Source organism: Kryptolebias marmoratus, linkage group LG12 (genome assembly GCF_001649575.2).
Source record: "Kryptolebias marmoratus isolate JLee-2015 linkage group LG12, ASM164957v2, whole genome shotgun sequence".
Lineage (NCBI taxonomy): Eukaryota > Metazoa > Chordata > Actinopteri > Cyprinodontiformes > Rivulidae > Kryptolebias > Kryptolebias marmoratus.
In genome coordinates, this window is record NC_051441.1 from 6,379,007 (window position 1) to 6,405,277 (window position 26,271).

General features: G+C 37.4%; 1 long non-coding RNA gene across 1 annotated transcript; it reads right to left on the reverse strand.

The window, feature by feature from the left end:
• Positions 1-24,306: 24,306 nt before the first annotated feature.
• Positions 24,307-24,537, reverse strand: LOC112451245. Its single transcript, XR_003040028.2, has 2 exons — positions 24,456-24,537; positions 24,307-24,379 (listed from the first exon to the last, which is right to left on the reverse strand). It is a non-coding gene; the product is annotated as an uncharacterized LOC112451245 (long non-coding RNA).
• Positions 24,538-26,271: the final 1,734 nt, after the last annotated feature.

A 26,271-nucleotide genomic window follows, 5' to 3' on the forward strand; every position in this document is an offset into this window, starting at 1 on the left:
ACAGAAAATGACCAAAATTCTGTAATTTTAGATAATGACGCTATTCCAAAAAACAAACAAAAATCTAAAGGCAACAATCTATATGATTATGCTTTTATTTAGCTTCCTATGTATCTTACAGTAGGGTGATGTGTTTTTTCACACTAAACAAAGCAAAGAATTTCTCTAAGTAATGAGGTGTTCCTTTAAAAGAAAGAATCTGGTCATGTAAATCTGCAAAAGAAAGAAAAACTGTTATGGCAATAATGTATGCATAAAAACTAATGAGATATTCCTCAGCCTACACAGTATTGTTTGTTCATTCATAACATATGACTCATGATGTAAACAGACTGATAGCAGATCAGAGGTCAAAGAAGTGGACTGAGGCATGAATGTGCAGAATATGCGCTTCACTAAATGACCATGGTTTTAAATGGGAGGCCCCTTAGAACGAAAAAAACTATTCTTCCTCTCACATACACCATCAAACCCTCTTATATACACTATCAAACCCTTTTTACATACAATATCAAACCCTCTCATAGGATATTATGTATGTAATTCATAATTTAAAAGTCACAAGCATAAAGGAGGACACCACACCAACTTCATTTTTCTTCTGTATTCCAGAACTATTTACATCAAACATGGGTACAGGCACATGGGGAGCATTTCTTGTGTATGTGTGGGAATGTGTGGTTTCCTGTAAATAATAAACAAAAATCAAATATAAGTAAACTATCCCAGTGTGTCCCATAGACTGCACACTATGCTACATTACCATCCATTATATAAACATCTAACAATATGCAAGTAACATTATATCACATAAGTGATTAATATTAACAAGGAGAATAATGTGCAGCTGAGTTAACTACAGCAATTATCTATGTAAAAACACCAACAAGTTTCCTGAACTAAACATAAACAGCATAGTGACTCACAGTACACTTCAATGTAGAAAATAGTTGTAGATTAGCTGCCAATAAAAGGTAATGTCACACTGTGAATAAATCATTAAACTATACATGATGATTTAATATGTGATGGACTTGCAACCTGTCCAGGGTGTCCCATGCCTCTCGCACAGTGACTGCTGGAGATAGACACCAGTTCCTCCCCAGAAAGAAGACGTAGGTAAAAAGGATGGATGGATGTTGATTTAATGGTGCATGGGAGAGGGTTTGATAGTGTATGTGTTTTTTGTCCTAAGGGGCCTCCCATAGTTTCATGCTGAAAGTTGGTTCCCTGCCGCTGCTGTTTTTGCGTCTGTCTGCAGGCAGTTAGCAATGTGGCGCCCACCAGTCTGCATCTGTCAGACTGCAGCCGGGGAGCCTGTGTCTTCCAGTGCTCCATCCATAAGAGAGCTGAGGCCAGCAGGCAGCCCACACAGATGCTGTGCGTACCGACAAAAGGACATCCGCCCACACCGTGTTGTTGAAACGATTCCCCAGCTCACGTAATCATGAGAAAAAAGCCCCGGCATACTGTGAAGAGTATGATCAGTGGAGGTTGGAAAGTGTTTAGAGAAATGCTTGCCTGAGTTCATCTAGAACTTTTCATTACTGTACTGTAGAGCAGCTTCTATAGAGCAGAGGGGGTTAAAGGTCATGAGCTGGTCTGTGATTTCTGACAGTGGAGCACAGAAAAGGATTGTTCTGATAAACCCAAGCCAAGAACGTGTCATTCTTTTGAACAGTGTTGCTCTTGTGAAGGTGAGAAGAGGGTAAGTGAAGTGGGCTTGCACTCGCAGCAGGCACATGTTCAGCTCTTATTGCAGGTGGTGCTATTGAAGTTATAAAGCAATAAAAGAATGACATTCGCACACAAAAACATGCAGGAAAATATAGAAATAAACGCATAGAATTCTGTTAGGCTAACAGACAATGTTGTCAGCCTCTGAAGGAATTTATTTTACAAGATTTTGATCCCTCATAAGCTTGTTAGCTTGGCATGATGATCACAGCTCATTAGTGCTGGAATTTATTCATGAACTTATATTAGTCTGTGCATTATTTGTAATAACTTGGCTCAATTAGCAATTTGTAATATTACTAAAAGAATGATCCTGGGAGCTACGCTGTCAGGGGCAAATGGCCCCAATAGTGTCTCACAAGGCAGAGTAGTCTTGGGTGATAGGAACTATATATCCCTTGTCCGGATGTGGGGTCTTGGGGTCTTGTTCAAAAGTAAGGAAAGAATTAAGCATGAGATTGACAGGTGGATCAGTGCAGCTTCCGCAGTGTTGAGTACTCTGTTTTGGTCCCTTGTGGTGAAGTGGGGGCAGAGCTGCAAGGCAAATTTCTCTGTTTACCAGTCAGTCTATGTTCCTACCCTCACCTATGGATATGAACTTTGGGTAATGACCGAAAGAATGAGATTGTGGATACAGGCAGACAAAATGAGTTTTCTCCGCAGTGTAACTAGGCTCTTCCTTAGAGATAGCCTGAGAAGTTCCATTATCTGGGAGAGACTCGATGTAGATCCACTGTCCCTGGACATTAAGAGAGGAGCCAGTTGAGGTGGTTCTGACATTTGGTAAGGATGCCCACTTAGGTAGGTGTTCTGAGCATATTTAACTGGGAAGAGACCCAGGACTCGCTGAAGAGACTATGTCTCTCGGCTGGGCTTGTAAAGCCATGGAATCGTCCTGGAAGAGGTGGCTATGAAATGAGATGTCTGAACCTCTCTGCTCAAGCTGCTGCCCCTCTGGAATAAGCGGTAAATAATGGGAGGATGGATGGAAAAAGAAGTCAAACCTGACTCATGTTGTCTAGTACAGACGTGCATCTTGCATAATTCTGTCACATCTGAACTTTATTTTGAATAAAGTTGTGGGTGGTGGAAATAATCATGTATCATTGTGTGAAAAAGCTGCTCTCAGAGGAGCTCGTTTTGAATCAGAAGACTACTTCAATGTTGGGTCCCTTAAAGGAGAGGGCTGTGAAGGTACAAGTAAAATAGATCAGAGAGTCTCTTCTGCAGATGTAAGATTTTAATAATTACTGCACATTTTATAAAAAATGCTTCAGTTCTCTGGTACCATTCAGTGTGCCAGGAAGAGCTGTGAATCATTCCACATGCAGTATTTACAAAAGCATCAAAAGCACAAATCTGCTCAGGGCAGCAGCTGCTGTTGCTACATGATGTCATTACAATCCTCTGTCAGCAAAACATGGTTCTAAAACGTACTTTTCCCAAGCAAACCTCTGAAAGTACTCTTCTGGAAGGGTGGAAAATTAGGAACAGTTTTAAAGCCATGTGTAATATTGGTATTGGGAGACCTAACTGACAGAGGTAATACTGTATAAGTTTGGTCTCATACACACAAACGTAGGAGACTGAGAAGCACAGCAGCTCGTCTGAGGGACCGCTGAGAACAGCTCCTGGCTTGTTTCCGGCCTGCAGCTCTTATGTGTGAGGCATGCAGCATATGGGGGCAGCCATCTGAAAAGCCCATTGGCTTTCTCAGCAAAGCCAGCATGAGACACCACTCTGCTCTGCATGCATGGAACTAAACCTTCAACTCAAGTCTTCATGATTTAAATAGAAGCTAATAGTTTATGGGGAATTATGTTCATTCACCTTTTCTGTGTCCAAAAAAACCCACTAACACCCAAGTCATGTTTGGATTTCTTTTAACGCCCACCACCAAAAAATAAGGAGGAGTGATAATGCTTTTGCCCATGTCTGTGTGTGTATTCGAATAAACTCTGTCTGTCTGTTAGCAAAATATTTCATGAACCATGTAACTGGTTTTAATGAAATCTTCAGAAACTAATTATTTGGTTGTCATTCACAACTATTTAACTTTTGGATTCAATCTAATTAAAGATGGTTGCCACAGCCAACTGACCATTAAAAACACAAACAAATGGCTATTTCTCAGCCAATATTACAGTTATTGAGCTAAAACTTGTGGAAGTAGCTAATCATTTTTAACTAATTCAAAATGACCACTATTGCTAATCATCGTTAGTCTTTACAAAAATGGCTATACCCCGATGAATTTTAGAAACATTATGCACATGGTGTGGTAGCAGCTGACAATCAGTCACAAAACATTCTTCTAAGCTAACAGAATATGCTAAATGGTGTGAGATATTGCAATATTGCATGAAACTGCAAACAATATTACGTTCAAGATTTGACCAAAATGGCCATAGTTCTCTCAACATAAGAAGATTTCAGTCTAAAATTCTGGCAAAAAAGGTGACAGGCAATATACTTTCCTTCAAGGAATGCTAGACCTTTATATTTACTGCAATAATAATTAATAATTGACAGACTTGAATTTGAGTTTTTAGAGGGATATATCAGAATTAGATGTTATAACAACAGCACACAATTACAGTTTTTAAACAAATATAATCTCAGCTTGTTAAACCATTAGTTGGATGCCTTAAGTTTAAAAACATGAAACTGTTTCTCAGTTTGTTTCCTTATGAAGGAGAAAAAAAAAGTTAAAATGACATCTCAAATGCCAAAGAGACTCCTCTCCCAATAGACTTAATTTTTGTTGCTGCTTTGTCAGATCCCACTGTGGCTTCCTCAGCCACAGACTTCTCTGACCCCATGATGCCCCCACACAGACAGACATCAGAGGACTGAGACAGATGCAATCTCAGTGATCTTTCCTTGTACGTCTGAGCCTCCACACGATGAAACTATTAAAATGATTCAGACTTCAAGTAGCTCGGAGCGGGTCAGAGCGGAGCAATGACAACCCAGATGACTGACTGCTTGAGATGAAGACGTCGACTCATTTCCAACCCCAAACCAACACCTGCATGGGTTTCACAAGCTCACCATGTGTGGGTGTGTCTGTGGGAATACGTGTGTAATTCAGGTCAAGGGCAAAAATATCAGTTGGTTGCCAACACAATGAAGAACAGATTGCTAATGGTAGCCATATGGCCAGGAAAAACTGGCACTGTATTGATGAATTGTAAAACTGGTTTAATTTAAACATTTTTGGCATGTTTTCTAAAGATAAGGTATCCTTTTGGTGTACTGACTGAGTACACAAAAAAGTCTATTTTATTTATAAATAAAGGTCAAGTGATTCTTGAAGGAATGATTAAGGCTGATCATACCATCATTTTAGACTACGATTAAATTTAAATTATGTTAAAAAATGAGAGTTGTAGCTTTTTTGGTCAAACAGGAAAAGAGGTGCTGTGAATGACTCTCAGCTACTACCACACCAACCTTTAGTTATATATCTCTAAAATGCACTAAGGTATAGTCATTTTTCAGTTTTCTAAGGTTGATTAGCGCTGGCACCCATCTTAAATTGAGTTGACTCCAAAGGTTAATCAGTTGTAGATGTACATCCAATAATTACTTTCTGAGAGTTATATTGAAATACATCCTGTGGTTCATAGGATGTTTTGCTAACAGACAAACAAGGCTGACTGCAACAGTTATGGCCAAGGTTTTAAGTAAATATATTGTGCATTGTATTGTGCTCTGAGTATGTGCTGGGGATGATGCTCATCTACTACCACATTAAAGTTTACCACAATATCTGTAAAATTGACTGAGTTATAATAATTTTTCTATGGGTATGTGTGTTATATTTAGGTCAAGGGCAAAAAAACACTTGTTTGCCAACAGTGAGGAGCAGACTACTAATGGCAGGCATATGGCTTTCAACAATATGTTTTTTTTAATAGAAAAATTACAAAACTTGTTTATATTCAACATTTCTGGTACATTTTCTAAAGATAGGGTCTCATTTCAGGCGTCCCTTGAGCAGAAAAGGTGACTGAGTACACAAACAAGGCCATTTTATTTAGAAATAAATGGTGGCTGATGGGTAATGTTAGCCATTTGTGCTCTTACCCATTAACAGATGATGCCTCCACATTTTCCAGCTGCATCGCTTGATGACACTCCAGGGGAACAGATGTGTTCAAATGAATTCACAGAGAACTCCAGTGTGAGGGACATGGCTTTTCATTATTTCCCTGTCATTTTGCTGAGAGCAAAGTCATCAGCTGTACAGCGAGAGGTTCAAAGCCCAGGAACAGAGCATTTCCAGGTCTTCACGTGGTTAAACAGCTTGTACCAGACTGCACAATAACACATGCTTATTCATTATTATGCAAATGACCGGGTCTCCTTGGTCGCTTCTTGATTTCATTTTCAATTATACAGTTTCCTCTGACACCTACAAGTTTTCTTTCCTCTCTCATTGTTTTTGAACATCAAATCTGTAACAGCCTCAGTATTAAATTAAAGTCCAAATGAAAAAAAAAAAATTGCAGAGGATCCCTGGGAGTGTTCAGTTGTGCAATGTCACACCAAATGAAAGACTTCTCATTAAAGGATTTGTATACATTTGTAATAAATTTGCAAATCAGCAAGTTACTTGTTAAAAAATCGGAATGAAAAAGCTTACAAGCATTAAAAGGGACGTTTTAGAATAAATAAATAATTTAAAGCTTTGTTTTACACTGTTATTGCCCACTGATGAAGGCAGACTAGTAATGTTTTTGCCTGTGCTTTTGTGCATGTGCTGGTTTGCCTGTAGCATTAGTAAAATATCTCTTGATCCACTGGACAGGTTAGAATGAAACTCATCTACAACTGATTATCTTTTGGAGGAAACCACATTCAAGTTGGGTTTCTCAACATAAGATGATCGTAGTCTAAAACTCATGAAAGGCGATAGTCAAAATGCATCATTTCAGCCTATGCTAGGCCTTTAATTTTGAGGTGTAATAAACTGCTTCTTCAGTCCCAAATATGAACATCTTCTAAAGAAAGGCAAGCAGCAGCACAAACATCATTAATACTTTCAAAGCAGTGGCTGCTCTTTACTGAGGCAACAAGCTGTTATCATGCAAGCAAACCTGACTGTCACTGTCGCTGTCTCCTGTGTTATCTGTGAAATTGGGCTGACATGAGGTAAATACAACTGTTTAGTTAGCTGACTATACAATAAGTGCCAAGATAATTATTTCAAGCAGACTGTTGGCTGCATCACCTGGCAAACGTGTTTGCAGTTTATTATGCTGCTGTGAGGCAAACTAAAGGCATCTGGTATGGATTAAAATTCATAAAAATAGTATAAAAATTAGAATTTTCTCCTTCTTCTAAAGCGCAAGGAGCTGCATCAAAAGCACATCTTGCAACTTAAGCAGGATTAGGAATGATTGCTACTTTCTTGGCACTAATGTTGTAAATGAAAAGTCTTATTGTAATTATGTTGATAAAAGCAAATCAAAATCTAAACTTTAAATGCTTAGGACAACTTTTGATAAAGCAATGTTTTGTATGTTTTGACCTTAAATTCAAACGTGTCTGTGTTACAGCTGCATCAGTGTTGGGTTCACCTTCAATTCAGTGTCCAGTGTTTTGATTTATGAGTCCTAGAACAACGCCGCTTCGGATATTACACACGTCTTCTCTAGGTTGTCTGCATTTACTGAATTCTTATAAAATTGATTGAATGCAACATGTTTTGGAGTTTTATTTCACTAAACATGTATCTATTTATTGTGTCAAAAAAGAAAAACAATAAAACTAAAAATTAGAAAATACTACATAATGCTTTTTTTAAGATCTGAGGTTAAATGTACCTTTTCAAATGAGAAAACTTTCAAAAAGGATGTTTCAATTGAGAGATCACAGCACTCAACCTTCCTGGGTATTAAAAAGGAGGCTCTGAACGATTGTTAAACCTCGGATTCAGGAGGTGCAGTGTGACTTTTGTCCTTGTTGTGAATCAGTGTACCAGATTCTTGTGGAGTTGTTAAGGGAGTCATGAGAGTTTATTGTTCAGTCTACGTAATGTTTTGTGGACCTGGCCAAGACTTAAGACTGTGTTCCCCAAAGGATTCTGAGAATGGGGTACCAGAGTAACTTCAAAGGGCTAACCGGTCCTTGAATCAAAGCAAGAGCTGTGTACGTATCCTAAGCACAAAGTCAAATGTGTACCCAGGGTGGGTTGAACCCTGCCATGGCTGTCTCTAATTCTGTTTGTGGTCTTTATGAATGGGATCTTAAGCTGCAGTTATGGAGAGGAGAGTGTCTGGTTTGGGAGCCTCAGGTTCTTGTCTCTGCTTTTTACACATGATGTGGTTCTGTTGGTGTCTTCAGACCATGATCTTCAACATGCACTGGGGCGATTCCCAGCCGCTGGGATGAGAGTCAGTAATGAGGACTTTGCTTCAGTTTGTTGTGTTGAAGAGAGTTGAGATGAAATGCAAAGCCCTCGATTTACTGGTCCATCCATGTTCCAGCTCTCACCTATGGTCATGAGATATGGATCATGACTGAAAGAATAAGACCCCAGATACAAATGGCTAAAAATGAGCTTCCTTTGTAGAGTGACCGAGCTCAGCCTTAGAGATAAGGTAAGGAGCGCCATCATCTGTTGGGGAGTCCTGCTCCTCCACATCAAAAGGTGTCAGCTGATGTTCAGGCAGTTGATTAGGATGCCTTTAGGCACCTTACTCTGGAGGCTTTCTGGGCACGTCTCACTGGAAGAGACCCTGTGGCAAACCAAGCTGGAGGGATCTTATACTCTCTCTGGCCTGTGAACACAACCAAATGGCAGCAGTTTGGGGGAATGAAAACATATTAAAACATGCTTGATTGTATTGAAATAATACAAAAAATTAAATTTTCAAGGTCAGAGATTAAAAACTACTTAGTTGATGTTAAGAAAACAACCTGTTTTGCATCAAGACATCCCTTTTTCAGATTACTGACTGACAAAGTTCTGTTCCACAGCAAAGTAACAGAAAACATCCTAAAAAACAGAAATGTTACTAAAATGTGCTTTTTTTAAACGTCATCCTGGATGACAGCAAAAAGAAAAAAAATATCTTCTAACACAAATTTATCTTATTTTAAATTCTTTGAAAACAGGCTGGACATAAAACTTGTTAGGTGGGTGCGAAGTGTTACTTTTTTAGTTAACAAATCCTGACACTTTTTTGATTTTTAAGAATAAAAAATGGGAAAACTGACTTTGACAACTGTTTTGTCAGTCCTCTCTTGTCAGCTGTTGAAACAAGCTGACACATGTAGTAGAATGTGAAAACAAGAATCCACTCCTTTGCCTTGATGCATGCATCAGTCAGTTAAAGCCATGCTAATTGTTCATGTCTTTCTGACAGCCCCATCTGGATGGTGAAATGTAAAAAATACCTGAAGTTTAGGTATTGTCTCGTGACCAGGAAAGTCATTTTACTTTTGATTTGACATAATTTATCTCAGAACTTGATACAGAGAATAAAAGAGTGAAGTGTTGAGAGTTGGCATTACTTGTAAAAGGCAACATAAGACAAGCTGGAGCAACAGATGGTTTCACAAATAATCACATTAGAAGCTCTGAGCCCTCTGTATCAACATAACTGTCACAAATGAAACATGCTCAGTAAAACTGTCGCTGAAAAGCTGGTCAGTGCTTTTGTTATGTCTTGGCTAGATTACTGCATTTCCATACTTGCTCGCCTACAAAAAAAAAAAGTCTATTGCAAATTTGCAAAGAGTTCAGAACACTGCTGCCACAGTTTTAACACAACCCAAGAGGGAGGGAGCACTTTGCTCCAGTACTTAACTCCCTCCACTGGCTTTGTGTAACTTTTTGAATTGATTTTACAATTTTATTATTACTTTTTAAAGGTCTACATGGTCTTGCCTCCCCATATCCTGGTGATATGATTGTCAGGTATGCTCCAGCCAGGTCATTAAGATGATATATTATTGATTCCTAAGACTCAGCTGCTTTTAGTTATGGTCCCATGATTTGGATGAACAAAGCTGAGAGCTGTTGATTTAAAAAAAGGGTCTTAAAACTGCTGCTTTCTGCTAATATGGCATATTCTGGTATTTTTAAAGCATTTATCTTTTTGTTGTTGCTTTTAGTTAGATTGCAGTTTATTACAATGTGCTATACAAATAAAGATACATTTATTTATTATAAATGTAATATTTGTTGGCCAATAAATTTTAAAAAATGTTCCTTTGCAAAAACTAGGATTTGTTAGCACTCTAATGTGCTATGGTGGAGGATGTGGTTAAGATTACGTTTGACCAACAATCATATTTGGCACACAGTAGCATGCTGACTAACATTTAGTTCAGATCCTTGAGAAAAATGTTAACATGGCTGTAGGAGGTCAGTATTTGCTTGATGTTAAGACTACAGCCATGAAAGCAGCCTCCCAGAAATCATTTAAGGCCGCTTGCTATTTAAATAGTTCTGCTCAAAATGTCCACTAGTTCACCATATAGTGCCCACATAGTGAGTCAAACATTTTGTGGTGGTATTTGAAATTTTAACTGCAGTATTTCAACTACTAGAAACTGGTCATGTGGTTCAGTAAAAATAGTGTACAGAAGTTGTATCAAGATGTAGACCACAATGCTTTGCAACCTGAGCCTACACAGCAGGCTAATTGAGGCTAATGCTGACATCTGCAGCTTATTATTGTGATTTACAGACTCGCTGAAAAGGCTTTTAATTATCTAGACATCTCTAATATAAAGTGTTTTGTTTCCTCCTCTGTCTGAGCTTCAGGGCTAAATAAATTATTTTTAAAAATGTGAACTAAAACTATATTTAAAGTCTTAAATCTAAATATGAAACATGTTAAAGATGTGTTGTAAAAAATCACTGTAAAGCAAAGCACATTTCAACCATTACAATGCTGTGAGGCTCAGTTTTATTCAGACCTTCTACAGAAATATTTTGGAGGTGATATTACTTTATAATTTTAACATAAAGGTTCATATATAGTAACAACTATAGTCCATGGTTGCTTAAAAAGATACAATACAACTAAAAAGTGTAAGAGATAGCCTGTGTAAATCAATTTTATGTCAGTGTTACGGACACAGATGGTGTTAAAGGCATTCATTGCAAAGTCATGAGGTCCGAACCAAAAAAAGTCAACATAATAAACTGAAATCACACATATTTTTTACTTATATTGATGATTAATGTGATCTAAAATTATTATTCTGTATGCAAACTTTGTGACCAGACACCAGTGACCATGTGCGTTTGTTTACCTGACAACAATAGTCATAATCAGGGAAAAAAAGATTACAACATAAGTTTATTTTATTTGTGTTATGATTATTTCCTTTATCGTTTACTTTTTAGCAGTGTTTGAGTAGTTACACCAAGGATACTTTGGGATTGCAAGTCTTTGACTTTGTTATTTCTGAGGGTAAGAAACTAAAACGTTTGGTTACCCCTGGTCTAATATAAAATGGCCCTGATGTAGTGAGTGAACAAGTTAACATCTCTAACGCAGGCATTATTTGACCTACACTGCCTCAACTGTTTACCTTTGTATTTTTTTATGTACCATTAGAATTGATTTCTGAGGACGTGCACACAAATGCTCTAAATAAACAGAAGATTTGTGAGGCAACCATCATATCTTTTTTAACCTAAAGGTTCAAATTGTGTTTTGTAGCATCAAGGAAATCGCAAGTTAATTTGGGAAGAAAGCAGATATTGATTAGAGACACAAAACAAAAAGACCTAATTAGAAACTGGATACATTCCCTTTCTGATTTACTACAAGCAGATGCAATTACATTAAATCTGCTATTCAATACAACCACTGAATGGCTATTATTCAGTCTCATGCACCATGCCAGAAGGCCCTTTTATTTAAAACCCAGCAAGGGCTTCAGTCTGACCATTCGCTCCAGCCCTCCTCTAGACAGCAAAAATAAAATACCTATTAACCTTTTATATTGCTCGGTGCATATGTAAGAGTTGGAGTCCCAGAAATCATTAATAAGTTGCACTCGAGTGGCAGATCTAAGACCCTGCAGTTATGCATGTGCACAAAAACTGACCTCATCAGGTTCCCTCATCTGCATACAATCAAACTGTGCGGTGAACCATTAAGAAAAATGAAGACAAGGAGGGGCACTTATGAAGAGGTCTCCAGAGTCCTGACCAACAAAGGCAGGCTTCACCGCAGCTCAGGGTGCCCGTTGGTGCTAAAAGCTTCCCCTTTCTCCTTTCAGGCGGCTGACAATCTTACTCAGGTCCTGAAAACCTCAGGCTGTATTGTCAGGAAACGGCATATCAGTGAAAAGAAACTGAGGCAGAGCTTTCAGCATCCGAATAAGATGGATAATTTTCATCATAATAGAAAAACAGACTCATTATTTTGATGAGAAACAGCTGGTGTGCAGCCAATTAGGAGCTGAATTTACATTATTAGGGAAATTTGCTGTTGGCAGGGATTCTTTTATATATATATAATTTCATGAAGAAGGTTGGCTCTCGACAGGCAGTCTTCTTTGTCCACTTTGAGTCACAAAAAGAAATTATTTTGGCAAAAGTTTGAATTTGCAGGATAATGTGTTTGCGCAAAGGAAAGAAAAAAAAAACAAGCCAGTGTATAAAAGCTGGCAACACAACATGGCAGATGGAGTGAAAAAAATATAGGATGTGATTGTTCTCTTCAAAGACTTGGGAATGTTTTATTTCCTTTTTTTTAAATCAATAAATCATTAAAGTTTTTTTGCACAGATGGCATTTTCATCCCATTCTAAAAAAAAGAAAAAATCATGAATTTCAATGAATATTTAAAATGACACTCAAAAGTTTAATGTCATCAGATGCATTGAGACAGACAGTGGTCCGGGCTGAGAGTTAGTCTGCTAATGATTTTGTAACGTGGTAGTCAGTGACAGTCTCAGAGGCTAAATGAAAAATGAGACCTCGTGACCTTTTCGCGGTAAGAATCGTTCTATCTCTGATTTAAAATTCAAGGGGGCATCTTTGCTCGTGGAGGAGGTCATGAAGGCGAGAGGGGTACTGAATAGGAAGACATTTAAAATGATAATTTTTATCCAGCAAACAGCGTTGTTGTCATTCAAATTCATCACTGTGATAAACTTTGCTCAATTAGCATTCACCTCGTGCTCCAGAGCGATAAGTGCGTTTTTCAACATGCTTCTTGTGTCAGAATGGGATTGTCACAACTCATTGTGCAGATCTCTTATCAGATGCTCAGTGGGGAGAAAAATGTTCGCATGTCTCTTCAAGACCTTTTAAAGGTGAGTGTGAAAAAATACTGAGTCAAAGTTATCAGTTAAATTAAACAAAATAACAATCATCAGTTTTTGGTTTTGTAAACAAAAAGTTAATAGTTTAGAATGAAAAAGGACCTTTCTGTAGCCTTTAAAAATATATATATTTTTCTAATTCTTGTGATGTTTAACAGCTAAAAGTGGAATCTTCTTTGCAGGGTGGTATAAAATCAGGTATTCTCACAAAACAATATATATATTTAGACTCTTTCTGAAGTGACATACCTTTACAGACCAGGCTCTCTGTGAGAAATATTTCTCACCAACCGCAGAATATGAAAACAAACAAATATGTCTTTACCTTTGTTTATGTCTGTGCATGCATGTGTGTCTGTTACCAAAATATCTCATGAACCACTAGAGAGATTAAACTTACAGAAAGTAATCATTTATTTACATCTAAAACAGATAAACTTCTGGAGTCTAACCAATTCAAGATGGTCATCATTTCCAACTGAACTTAAAAACACAGAAGTGTCTGTAACTGTTTTACAGATATTGAGCTGACATTTGATGTGGATGTAGCCTCTGATTCATTCACAACACATATAAGATCTTGCAAGATCTCACAATATTGCATGAGATCGTGCATAATGTCATTTGAGAAAAACAACTATAATTCTATATGCATTCTTTCAAGAAATGCTAAGCCTTTAATTATGTATCATTTCTGCTACAATGTGGGATTATAGAAGTTTAAGCATACATTCCAGCAAAACAAAAATACTAAATGTAATTATTTGAAAAAAATTATTACAGAGCTACCGAGTTAGGCATTAGAAGAACAGGGAACATTTTGGGGAACGTGATCTCTTGATAATAGCTGGATTTATTAGCTTGTATCAAAGTAAGTTAACATGATTTTCTGAAGATTAAAATTCAAGAAAAGCTCTGCTGACCAGCATTTGTGCACTTACTAACTGTACTGGGTCTTGTTTCTGTAATCCATCGAAAGGACTATTTGTAAAGATGCATTTTTAATGTTCTTATTTCTTGATGACATATGCACTTGTTCATACATACAGGACAAACTGCTGTTTTTGAAACGTAAATGCAGGTTGCATGTTGAAAAAACGGCTCAGTGTTGTTGTATCATGACATCTTTTTGTGTTTTTTTATTTGTACCTTATCTGCATGAGCCTCATGACCTTCTTGGTTGTTTCTTTCTGCAAAGATCAGCCACAAGGACATTAATATTTTTATTTCTTTCTGCTCATTTACACATTCGACAATGCCTGATAATTTCAGTTATTAAAGTTTTACACAAAAGAAACTCATTATGTGTCAACAGCATGCAATAGGGCAAATGTTTGTCAGTATAAATTGTAATTAGTCACTCTGTGGTAGATATATTCTTAAGGTTTTGCAGCCAGGAAAGAGCAGAAAAGGCTTCTAACATAAAGAAGAGATGCAGACTTGGCTGCTGCACTATGTGCCATGGGAGGCTTTATGGATATCAAACAGTGGAGTCCTTGTTTTGAGAAATAATAGAAACAACTTCCAATCTCCCGTTCTGGTGTCTCTGTCCTACTAAATCACTTTCTGCACAAAATTGAAGGTCTATTCGCAGGTTGTTGCTCAGGATAGTCACTTGCTTACTTGAATATCAATTGGCAGGTTGATAAACTTGAATGCTGAAACTCCCTCTTACCTTATATGACTCTTTACTGTGAGCCCTCTTACAACATTTGCTCCAGAAAACAGTGTAACAAAACATATTGTTCCTAAAAATCTAAGTGCCTGAGGCCTTGAGCATGTTTTGCCATATTTAGACCTTCACCATGTGCCCTACTTCAACATGGAAAATCAAGCACAGGCTTCTCAGATTGTCCTCAAATCTCTCTTAGACCTGCCAAATTCCCTGACCTCCCCCAACCTTACCCACTTCATTCCTCTCACACTCGTCTTCGATCTGCCCTCTTTGATCAATTGTGTTCCTTTTTGGTCAAAGGCCTCCAGGTTTTTCAGACCTCAGCGTTAAATGTGTCTCTTGAACATTTTATATCTATCCTTTATGTCCTTTCTTTTTAAACTTTTAAATAGCTTCCCACTCTGCAGCCCCTTCAAAAAGTACCATGCTCAATTAGGACCTTTCTTTTTTGATCTGAAGACTTGGTGACATTTTGTGACTTCGATGTGATACTTCAGAGGTTCAGCTTTTGTTAGATATAAGAAAGAAAACCATTAAGGTTCAATGAATTATTATAGTTTGGACTGGAGAAAACTTAGTGAAGTATTGTTAGATTTTAAATGACAACCTCACAAAAGAAAAAATTGTTTTTTGGTTTTGTAATCATGATAAAAACATATTTTTAAAGTCACAAAATGTGGTCATTTTTGGAAATATTTGAGCAATCAGTTTGATATTGTCAAAGTTCAAGGCTTAGCTGAGCTTCTTGTTCAGTCTTTTAACATCTTGTTACTTTATACAAATACCCACCCATCTACTCCATTGTTTGCTTTGCAACCATAATAGGATTTTTTCATCTGAAGTGAAACACACTCTGAGATCTTTTTTACTATTTAAAGCTTGAAGTCTCCCAAAAAAGATTTAATAAATTCTCTAATTTTGCTCTTAAATTCTAACTTTAGCCAATTGTTCATTTATTGTGGTTTTTGCTTAGAATGATGCCATTTATAGACCATGTGCTCTGCAGTATCCATCCATCCATTTTCTTTACCTACTTTTTCCTCTTCATTGGGCTCTGTAGGACACACACACACACACACACACACACACACACACACACATATATATATATATATATATATATATATATATATATATACATATTCTTAACTATGATTTTGGTTGAATATGCAAAATGCAAGCCATATCCCAAACTAAATATTTAACAAAATGTTAGGTTTCCAAAAATAAATATTTAACTAAATCTTGCAAATTGCCAAACTAAATTTTTAACTAAATCATAATCCAGTGGAAGCTGAACTAAATATTTAATGAATGTTAAATGTAGAAATTACTAAGCTAAATATTTTATTAAATGTTAAATGTAGAAATTGCTTTTGATTTTTCAATTCTCCCTTGTTATTTACATGTTTTTAAATCGGGTTTTACAATTTTTTAATTGAAATAGTCGAATTACTTTTACTTTTCAAGAAATGTTTCCTGCCTCCTGGACTTCTGTGTGGAGTCTTCATGTTCTCCCCGTATTTGAGTGGGTTTTCTCTCCTCCTGCAGACCAAAATCATTTATGTTAGGTTCACTGGTAACTCTTAATTGTCCCTGGTTGGGAGTGAGAGTGTGTTTGTTTCGTTTGTGTCTCTATGTCCTTGTGATGGACTTGTGATCTGTCCAAGGTGTCCCCTTCCTCTCACGCAATGACTGTTGGAGACAGACATCAGCTTCTTCACGACCCGGAAAAAAGAAGCGGGTAAAGAAAATGGAGAGATGGAAGAACCCAAATAAAGGTTAAAAACAAAAACAACTGGACTTCTAGTTTGTAGCTGAAGGCGTTTTGCTTCTCATCCGAGTAGCTGTCTCAATTCAAACGTCTTCATCCACAGAATAGAAGTCCAGTTGTTTCTGTTTTTAACCTTTTTTTGGATTTACCATGTCCTGGTGAAGCTACTCCAGCACAAGGATGGAAGAAATGTTGCAGGTCTGAATAAAACTGTTTGAGAGACTGAATAAAGCTGTTCTAACAAAACACCAAACAAGATTTTTTTTCATATCTAACAAATATAATCAGTTTAAAACAAAAACAAGTAATGCAGTTTTTACAATTGGGATATAAACCTTAACAGAAAATATAAATTTGACCTAAGGACATTAGCAGGATACTTTAATTGAAACTTTTTATGAGCTGTGTTTCTTCTTCTGATTCAATTCTGTTCATTTTCCTTTGTTAACCAAAGAAGAACAGATGCAAAATATTAAATACAAGTATGAAAACCCAATGTAAGACCAGCTGAAGTATTGTTTAAGGCTGGTTTGCTATATAAAATCCCCATGAAATGCTTTTTTTTAAAAATGAAAATGAAAAAGCAGGATTTTTTGCATAGTTTTATGCAACTGATCCTCCTTTGAAAATCAGAAATTATGTTATTTCATATTTCCTGATGTGTTCTCTAAGTGACAATAATGCACCCTTTGAAAGTCTCCACTCTGCTGTTTCACAAAATGTAAATGAGCTCTTAAATACTTTGAGTTTAAATGATAGCTCACCTTTGAAAAATGTCATTTTGTTCTTGAAGCTGGGATGGCAGCGCTGTAATTCTACAAGTAGCTGCAGCATTAAAGCTTTTTGTTTTGTGAAATGAGTGTGCTTGTTCTGATGTGGCGGCACAGATGGTGCCACAGCGTTTTAATATTTATGCTCAGACTCTGTCCATCAGCTCAGGCCCGAACTTTATCCAGCACAGCAGGTCAGTCAGGGCTTTCCCAGAGGAAAACAGCACTCGTACACATTGCTTCATTCATCCGTTTGTGACCACACAGCACATTTTCAGTCTATTATAATTAAACTGATGGGACAATAGACTAAAAACAGAGTTTTCATTGGCTTAAAAAACTTAAGCCAGACTAAGAGCAGCAGCCTTTTCTTTCGGAGTTTTTCTAGTATTTTATGTGCAAAAGTTTTATAGTCGGTAGTTTAATGGAGTTTTTAAAGATGAATGAAGTCAGTTGTTTTTGAGCCCTGAGGGCATATTGGAGTCAGATTTCTGAGGAAGTCTGTTCCAGCTTTAAATCAGCAATTGGACATTAGTTGTCGAATGAAAGCTCAGTGTAAGAAATACATGTTTGTTTGTTGTTGTCTTTTTTTACAGGTCACTTTCTTCACATTCTTTCATCGTCAGATGTTTTCAGCTGCTCTCCTATGAATGATCATTGATAAAAAATTGTGACACAGATGCTTTGCAGCAGATGCAGAAAAAGTAAAAAATGCAACAAATTCGTCTTACCCCAAATAATTTGTGCTTTTTAAATGAACTGAAATCTAATCAAGAGTCTGCTGTTTTTTGTGTAATGGTGATTTTTTTTTTTCAGTATCAGCCCACACTGTGGACACACAACTCACTTATCATGAGCACAACAGAATCACAGCGTATAAAGCAACACTCAGCGGTCCTCCTAAAAGAAACATCCGGTTCACTTGGTCACCATGTAACCACTGAAAGCTGTTTCCTGATACACCTGTGGTTAGGATTACAGGTAGGATGTATTTTCTGCTGTAACAAACTGCTTTAATTGACTTCCATGGGTGGAATGGTATCTTGACAGCTTATTGTGGCTCCAGTAATTCTCCTAAATTGTTCTTTTGGACAACAGCCCGAGCCCAGTGATGCCCAAACTTCATTAAAACTGGGCTCTAACCCTGGCACTGTTTCAGGTTATGCAATAGCTAATCATCCTGAGTGCTTAAGAGTGCTTAAAATAACATGACAAGGCCACACTGGCTCGCACAGCTGGTTTACCAGTTGGGTGTGCGAGAGAACTCTCAGCATCTAACAAAAAAGGTGGCTTGAAAGACCTTATTAAATCCTTGTTAACAAGCTTTTTGTGGTTTTAAAAAAACTCAGAGACAAATCAGATCATGTAAAAGGAACTGAGAGACAGTTTGAGAATGAGATCTCTGCGAATGACTGACATTTCAGACAAATGTGTGTAATTATATCACTGTCTCTGGATAGTGAAAGGAGAGTCAAGACAGGTGAAAATCATTTTAATTTAGACCCTGTCATGATCCTGTCTCACTCTGTGGAAATGCAGGAGAATAAAGGCATTGTGGGAAGAACTTTTATAGGTTGCAGCCATGAAAGTTAGAATGAAACTACAGCTTGAGCTGCACTGTATCAAGTTTATGTAATTAACTTTTTTTGTATTTATCCTCAAATGTGTTCTGCGTCTGTTAAAACAGGCTTTTTACCTCTATTACTTCTTACTTTACTGTGCAGCCTAAAATACAGTATGTCCTTAGTTTTGCATGAATATAAAGCATATATTAAAACTAAAGGTCTAGCATTCCTTGAAGGAACGCACACAGCCCTGTTCAGTGTTTCAAAAGATATTTTGCCAGCAGACTGATGGAGCTGACACCAAATAGGTAATGGTAATGTTTTTTACAAAGACCTGAATTCTGTTTGTGCTCAAAATACGGAAACCTCTTATTTTACTGATAAAGTAAATCTAACAGACATAAAATGTATTTAGTTTGGCTTAAGTGCTTAATTCTTTCTTTCTTTTTGTGGCAGAGCTTACCAGCTTCATATTTTTGCACATAGATTCTCCTCATTTGTATTTTACTCATCAGATTCAAATACCACAGCATCTTAGAAAATATTCAGTGAATTTGATCCATTTTCACTCCTTTATCAGGGCCCACTGCTCTGATTTATCTCAAGACATTATATTGGAGATCAAATGGAGCACAGAGAAATGTGACATGAGCTGGGAGGTCGGAAGGATGACAACTGCACAGACTTTGCCCACGCAAGTCTGATATCTTGAAACACTTTGAAATCCAACGCCATAGCAACACACTCCTGCTTCTGCTTACCTGTTCTACCCACACATGACTCAGGCTTTCTTGTCCACAGCATTATTCTTCGTGGAATATTGGTGCTTTCAAACGAAACAATGTAAACACAACAGACTAACAAAACAAGATTTGAAAAAAAAGAAAGTTCACTGTGTTTATATATTTGAAGTGACTGTTAGTTGATCTCGTCAGTGTTTGCCTTCAGCACTGAAATCAGTCTATAACAATCAGATTTTATAAGATTTGTATAAGTTTTATGCAAGGGTTGGTAAATGAATACATAAAATAGGAAAGCAATAAGCTTGCTTTCTAATCTCCATGAAGGTTGCACTTACCCCTGTGGTTTGAGACATGATGATTCATAAGCATATTTATAATATCAGAAACCACTTATTTGTTATTAAGAAACTCTAGAGCCTGAAGCCACTTTCAGCAGAGGAAAAGTAAATATTTTCCCCCAGCTTCCTATGGATGAAATGCTTTAAAGATGAGTTGGAAGAATTATTGGCATTTACCTTTTGGCAGTTTTAAATTAATCATAAATTCAAATTTCATTGCCAGACCTTTTATTGTTTTACACAGATAATGTTTCCAGCGTACAGATTGTCTGGAAATTGCTGAATACTGACTTTATTGCAATTAAAATGGTTAGGTCTCCTGGCAAACATAAAACTGACAGTGAATCATTCAGAACTGTGATTTACATATAGTTTTATACTTATTCTTACAGTTTCATGACAAACTGCAGTTCAGTTAAGTGTTGCAAAATGACAGCATGAATCTTGTGCAAAATGTCAAATAGGCTATAACTAAAGACGTTTTCATTTTCTGCACAAATAGCTAAAGCTAAAGGCTTTAATTTGCTAACTAGAAGCCAGAAGGTAAAATCAGCAAAGCAGTAGCTAAAAACTAAAACTAACACAACCATAGCTGAAAGCTAAAAGTAGCCAAACAGAAGGTAAAAACTAAAATTAGTAAAACTGTTGTTAAATGAAAAAGAAAAGAATTGAAGAGCTCTAAGTGTATTTATGTGGGTAAATATTTTGTAAATAAAGTTTATTAAGTCAGTAAGTATCAACTTTACAAATACTAAAAGTCATAGCGCACTATTCCTGATTGAGCCAAACATTATGGATGATTAAAATAGCACAAAGTGTAGAAGTATTTTGATTTAAAAACACGTATAGAAGAAACTAACAGGAACATAATAGTGCAGAATCATCATTCACACAAAAGAGATTCCATAAAAAAATCAGTATATATATATATTCTTTGTCCTTTTATGTCGCAGGTGTTGCAATAACCTGTCAAAAGGTCTGCTTTGTTGTTGTGCTTTTATGTTTTTTGGCTCAGGACAGCGCAGAACTTCACACTTCAAAATGACAGCAGGTACCTGGTTATAAAAAGCCCAACTGTACCTTCACATGATGTGATGCTCTGTTCTGTCACTTTCTACGAAAGAGATTGAAATTCTCTGCACTGGTCCAGTCCAGATGTTAGCTTTTGGCGAGCTACGCATTTAGACTGAAGCAAATTTATTGCATCATTACCCTGCATGAATCAATATCAAGGTGTCTGGTCCACTAAGTATTTAAGATGATAATATCCTTTGTGCCTTTAAGTAACACTCCACTAATAATGTATTCCTGTAGCTGAATCCTGACCTCGTGTTGAGAAATTACTTCAAAGTTTGGTTCAATTTTCATGTCTTATTCAAAGCTCTGCAGTATCAACAAGAAAAAAAAGTAAAAAGTAAAACTATTTTATTTATTTTTGTTGCTCCCTATCATGCTGTTATTTCTGAACATATTAGTGACCAAGTGTAGCTGTAGAAAAATATGCCTTTCTCCACATCGAGAGGAGCCAGCTGAGGTGGTTCAGACATCTGGTAAGGATGCCCCTTGAAGGCCTTCCTAGGGAGATGATCCTAGCATGTCCAACTGGGAGGAGACCTGAGGGAAGACCCAGGACACCCAGGTCCTGTCTCTCAGCTGGCCTGGGAGCATCTTGGAATCCTCCTGAAGAGGTGACGGTAGAGAAAGATGTCTGGGCTTCGCTGCTCAAGCTGCTGCCCTCATGACCAGATAATGGATGGATGGATGGATGGATGGATGGATGGATGGATGGATGGATGGATGGATGGATGTTGATCTTTTATTGGAAAATAAGAAGCTACCATTATTCCTTGAAGTAAACTTTTAACCCATGTTTTTTTAAGTTTATTCCATACAATGTGATTTTCTTAAAGCATGAATCCCCCACAGTATGAACTAAATGCCAACAGCTCTTTCATTTCTCAAAATAAGATGATCTTACTGTAAAATTCAGGCATCAAAGGTGGAAGGAATGCTAATCCTTTAATTCGTGTTTGTATTTGTCATAAAAAGGTCTGGTGCTATTTAATCCAATTAATTGTGAGTTCTTTGACAATATTGTGCCACAGTGGTTAGCTCTGTCACCTCACAGTTTGAAACCTCTGCCTCAGCTTCACTGTGTGGCGTTTGCATGTTCTTCTTGGGTTCAGCTTTCTGTCTTTACAGGAAATCAGAACAATTGCTGCAGCAGCCAGTCATTACACAGATATTCATCCCAAATCAGAAAAAAATGAACCCCAAACATAATTACTTTTTGTAGAAGGGAGAAAAACAAAAACAGCCTTAAAGTTCCTGAAGTAAATTTAAGTTCCCAGTCTTCACTCATTTCTGTGAATATCACCTCATATATTTTAAAGTTCTAATCATTAATGTAATCATACGGTAATGTTTGGTAATCAAAAATTTTAAATGGGGAATTAATAATTTATTTAGCCTATTTTATTTCTCATCCCCTTGAGGAGATGAAACAAATAATTTGTCTGAGAGTTGAAAAGACCTAAACAAAATTCACATAGTAAAAGTATATTCCTTAAATACAGCTCACATTGTTCTCTTGGTTTGGTGCAAGGGGTAACAAATAGCAACAAAGACCAGTAATGTGGTGGAGAGGCAATTTGCTGCAGTTATCCATCTTTCTGTGTGACCTTTTCTCAGGTGTGTGTGTGTGTGTGGTGTATGTAACTGTAAGCCTTTTGCTGTTCTAAATAATGCCAGCGCCAAATCACAGGCGTGCCACCACACCTGCAGTCAGTCCCAACCAAATGCCAGCCAGTCATAAAACACAGGGACTCTGATTGATGATTGAATTTAGGGAGGCCCGCCTACAAAGACAGTGCCATGTCACCATAAAATATTGTGCCCATTAAGTCTCATGAAAAAAAAGGGAAAAAAAAAGCGGTTTCTTATATTTATCAAACAAAAACTGAATACCAGCCAAATGGGAGATTGATACTTCTTCTGAAATTAGTGATGGTTGGCAAAATGTAAAGGCTGGTGTTTCATAATGACCATCTTCATTTCAAATTAGATAAATGTCATAAGCTGAAGACGTAAGCCCATTTTGGTTTGTTTCCTTCCTGACACAGCTTTCACTGGATGTGAAAAGTCAATGCAAAGGTGATAAATCATACAAAAAGGGCCACACAAACAGCACAACAGCTCGAACAGAAGGTTTGTGCTAAAATAAAGAATGTTTTATCTGACTGCTCACGGCTAACTGATTTTATTTCCTTTGCTCTGTCTGAAAACTGCCAACCAGGTTTTTCCACCTTTAAGAATTTCAGATGAGGATCTTCAACACTGCGCATGTTGTGAACCTGCTTCTGTCTTCTGAGACCACGTCAGATTAAAAAGTTTCCTCGTCTGCTGACAAAACCATTTCCAGATGCTCCGCCATCTCACACAAGGACAGGCGACAGACAGAGGAGCCTGTGAAAAGATTCCTCCCAGGCAGCAATAATGATAGACTCCTGAAAAATTGAGTGCTATGCAGAGGCTGTTCTGGGCAGAAAAATTAAGGCACCAATTTTCATAGAAGCCACGAGTGTTGTTTTATTCATTGATTGTTATGAGGTTCAGCTCAAGGAAGCAGAACTTCAGACTGCCAGTGCATGTGTGATCAATCCGTTGTTTCAAATCAGCTTTTAAAACCATTGAATGAGTGACAGTTCACAGATCTTATGCACCATATGCATATAGTCTTATTTGACAAAAAAAAAATGAATTTAAACTGTTCTCCTGTTTGGATTTGAAAAATCTTCAGATTAACTCTGTTTGGAATAATGTAAACCATTAACTCACATAATTATAGTTTGTTTATGTGATGTGGAGTTAATTCATCTCAGCAAATTACTCCTCTACACTTTAAAGCCCTTTCTTTTAGGTAGCCAAAAACTCTTTAAGTTCAAAGAAAGGCCTAGCTGTTAAAAAAAAAAAAAAAAAAAAAAACCCTGCTTTTAAAATATACACAAACAAATGTTACTACATTAATTGTTCAGGCTGAAAATTTCCAGCAGCATGTGAAAATATTTTAGCCTTTGGGAGTTGGAGCCCAAAGTGGGAAAATGGAGACTAATTAGAATATAAAAATCCTAAATGAATCAAACCAAAAATTAAAGCTGAGTGAAAGTGAGACTACTGTGATTTACCTAAATCACAAAAAGATAAGGATTGTAATCAATGAATTTCATGATAAATGTGGAAAAAAATTATATACTGTATAACAAACGGGCAGTACATAATGAAATGATTTCAGTCAAGAGAAGCAGATCAGCTCCTCCTTGTGTGAAGCACCTGATATAAAGCAACAACATTGACAAGAGTCGGATTGCGAACCCGAAATTTCAACCCAAACACAGGAGTCGACAGTTAACTTGTCTTTATTGAACAGCGTGGAGAATGCTAAGCGTAGCAGGAGGGCCTCTGATCGCCGCACTGAGAAGAGACAAGATGGATTTGTTATCCTCACGTAAACCAGGAAGTAACCACAGACTGAGAAGGTTACACTGACCTGGATGATGGTGTGGGGAGAACCGAGACACGATCCTTGCAGGGTAGCGGCAGAACGAAGCCCAGGAACGGATGTGAGAACTGGTGTCTCCGAAAGGTAGGCCGCGGGAGCAGAACTTAACTCTTGGTCAGACAGGCGGGGGNGTCACAGGCAGGGGTCGATGTCCAGAAATCCGAAAACCAGCAAGTATCCGACAGGGGCAAGGCGTGGGGAAAAATCCGAAGGGCAAGAGCAGGGTCGAGGCACAAGAAGTCAGTCCGTGAACGCTGGAGAATTACTTGCTGATAGGCTTTTCTTAATCTGGCACTGGAGAAGAGCAGAGAAGGAGAATATATAGGGCCCAGCCCAGGTGTAGGGGAGGTAATTAGCAGAGGACACAGGTGACGAGAATGATGATGATTGGCAAGAGGCATGGCATGGCAAAACACAGGCAAGATTATCACAAACATACAACATTTTATATAAATAGGAATATTTTCTGAGTTATGTGCTGTGTGCACATGTGGGTTTCTCCCTGGGTTTTTTCTGGGTTTCCTCTAACAGTCCACAAACATTATTTAGAATGTACTTAATTCTTTTTTTTTATATATAGATTGCTAATTCACAACAAAAGTCATCTCAAGTCACTGTACAAAAACATCCCCTTACATCATAAAATGCCAATTAGTAAAAGCGATCTATCTAAGGAAGCCAGCAGATTGTGTAGAATCTTCCCTTTGTTACATTTTCCCATCCCGAGCAGCACATTGGTGACAGCGGAAAGGAACGACTACCTTCAAACAGAAAGAAACATCCAGCAAGACCAGGACCAGGCTCAGGATGAGCGGCCATCAGCCTCGACTGACTGGGGTTTGAGAGAACAGGAAAGGGACGCAGACAAACATAGGTGCCCTGGTCCTGTAAAAAAGTAGGTTTCTGATGTTTCAAGTTGAAAACTAAAGTTTTAAAACTAAACTTTCATTGGGTACAGTTTTTTTCTTATTCATGGCTCTTGCTGAAAGTAACCTTTGGAGTGTTATAAATTGTGTACACACTTGGAAGCAGAATTTGTTTCACAAACTGAGGACATACCTGGAAGAAACAGACTCTATTGTGTCTCTGTCTACTGTTTCTGCAGGAGGGCTTGAGTTTCCTGGTATCTCTATGGGTTTAAAGGTGTGGGGTGATTTCTCCATGGGACTACACAACAACAACAAAGAAAAATAATGGAGGCCAGTTGAGACCAGTTCCTAAGGCACTGAGGAAAAAATAACTCTTCTCCATTCCCATCTGTGAAAATACATGAAATGTACTTTTTTATACTTTGTCCTCTGCAATTTATCTAGTGTCCTTTAGAAAAAGTCAAGAACATTTCATCACTTCAGCAAAGTTGGCTCGACCGTCAAACATGTGCATCAGTGCAGATTCAACAAATGCATACTTTATTTATTGCTGCACATCATTCTTTTGAATATCAAAATTAATTGTTTGGAAATTTCAATTTCTTATGGAACCTGCTATGAATGCCTTTGGGGCCCTTCTGATCTAATGAGGTGCTGCATCACAGACTGGGCAGATAATCTGTAGCACAAATTAACACAGTTATTTGAATTAAACAGCTAATACATTTGAGTGGAAATTTAAACAACACTATAGGGCACGCTAGTTATGTTTCATTTTGATATACGTGTCAAAAGCCAATGGAAACTGATTACCATTAATGAACTCATCAACTAAATATGTTCAACTATTTATACAGCCTCACTGAAACCCATCGATATCTCCTGCCTTCAATTCTATCTTCTATTAGCCATTATATTTTCTTAATTAGCCAAGA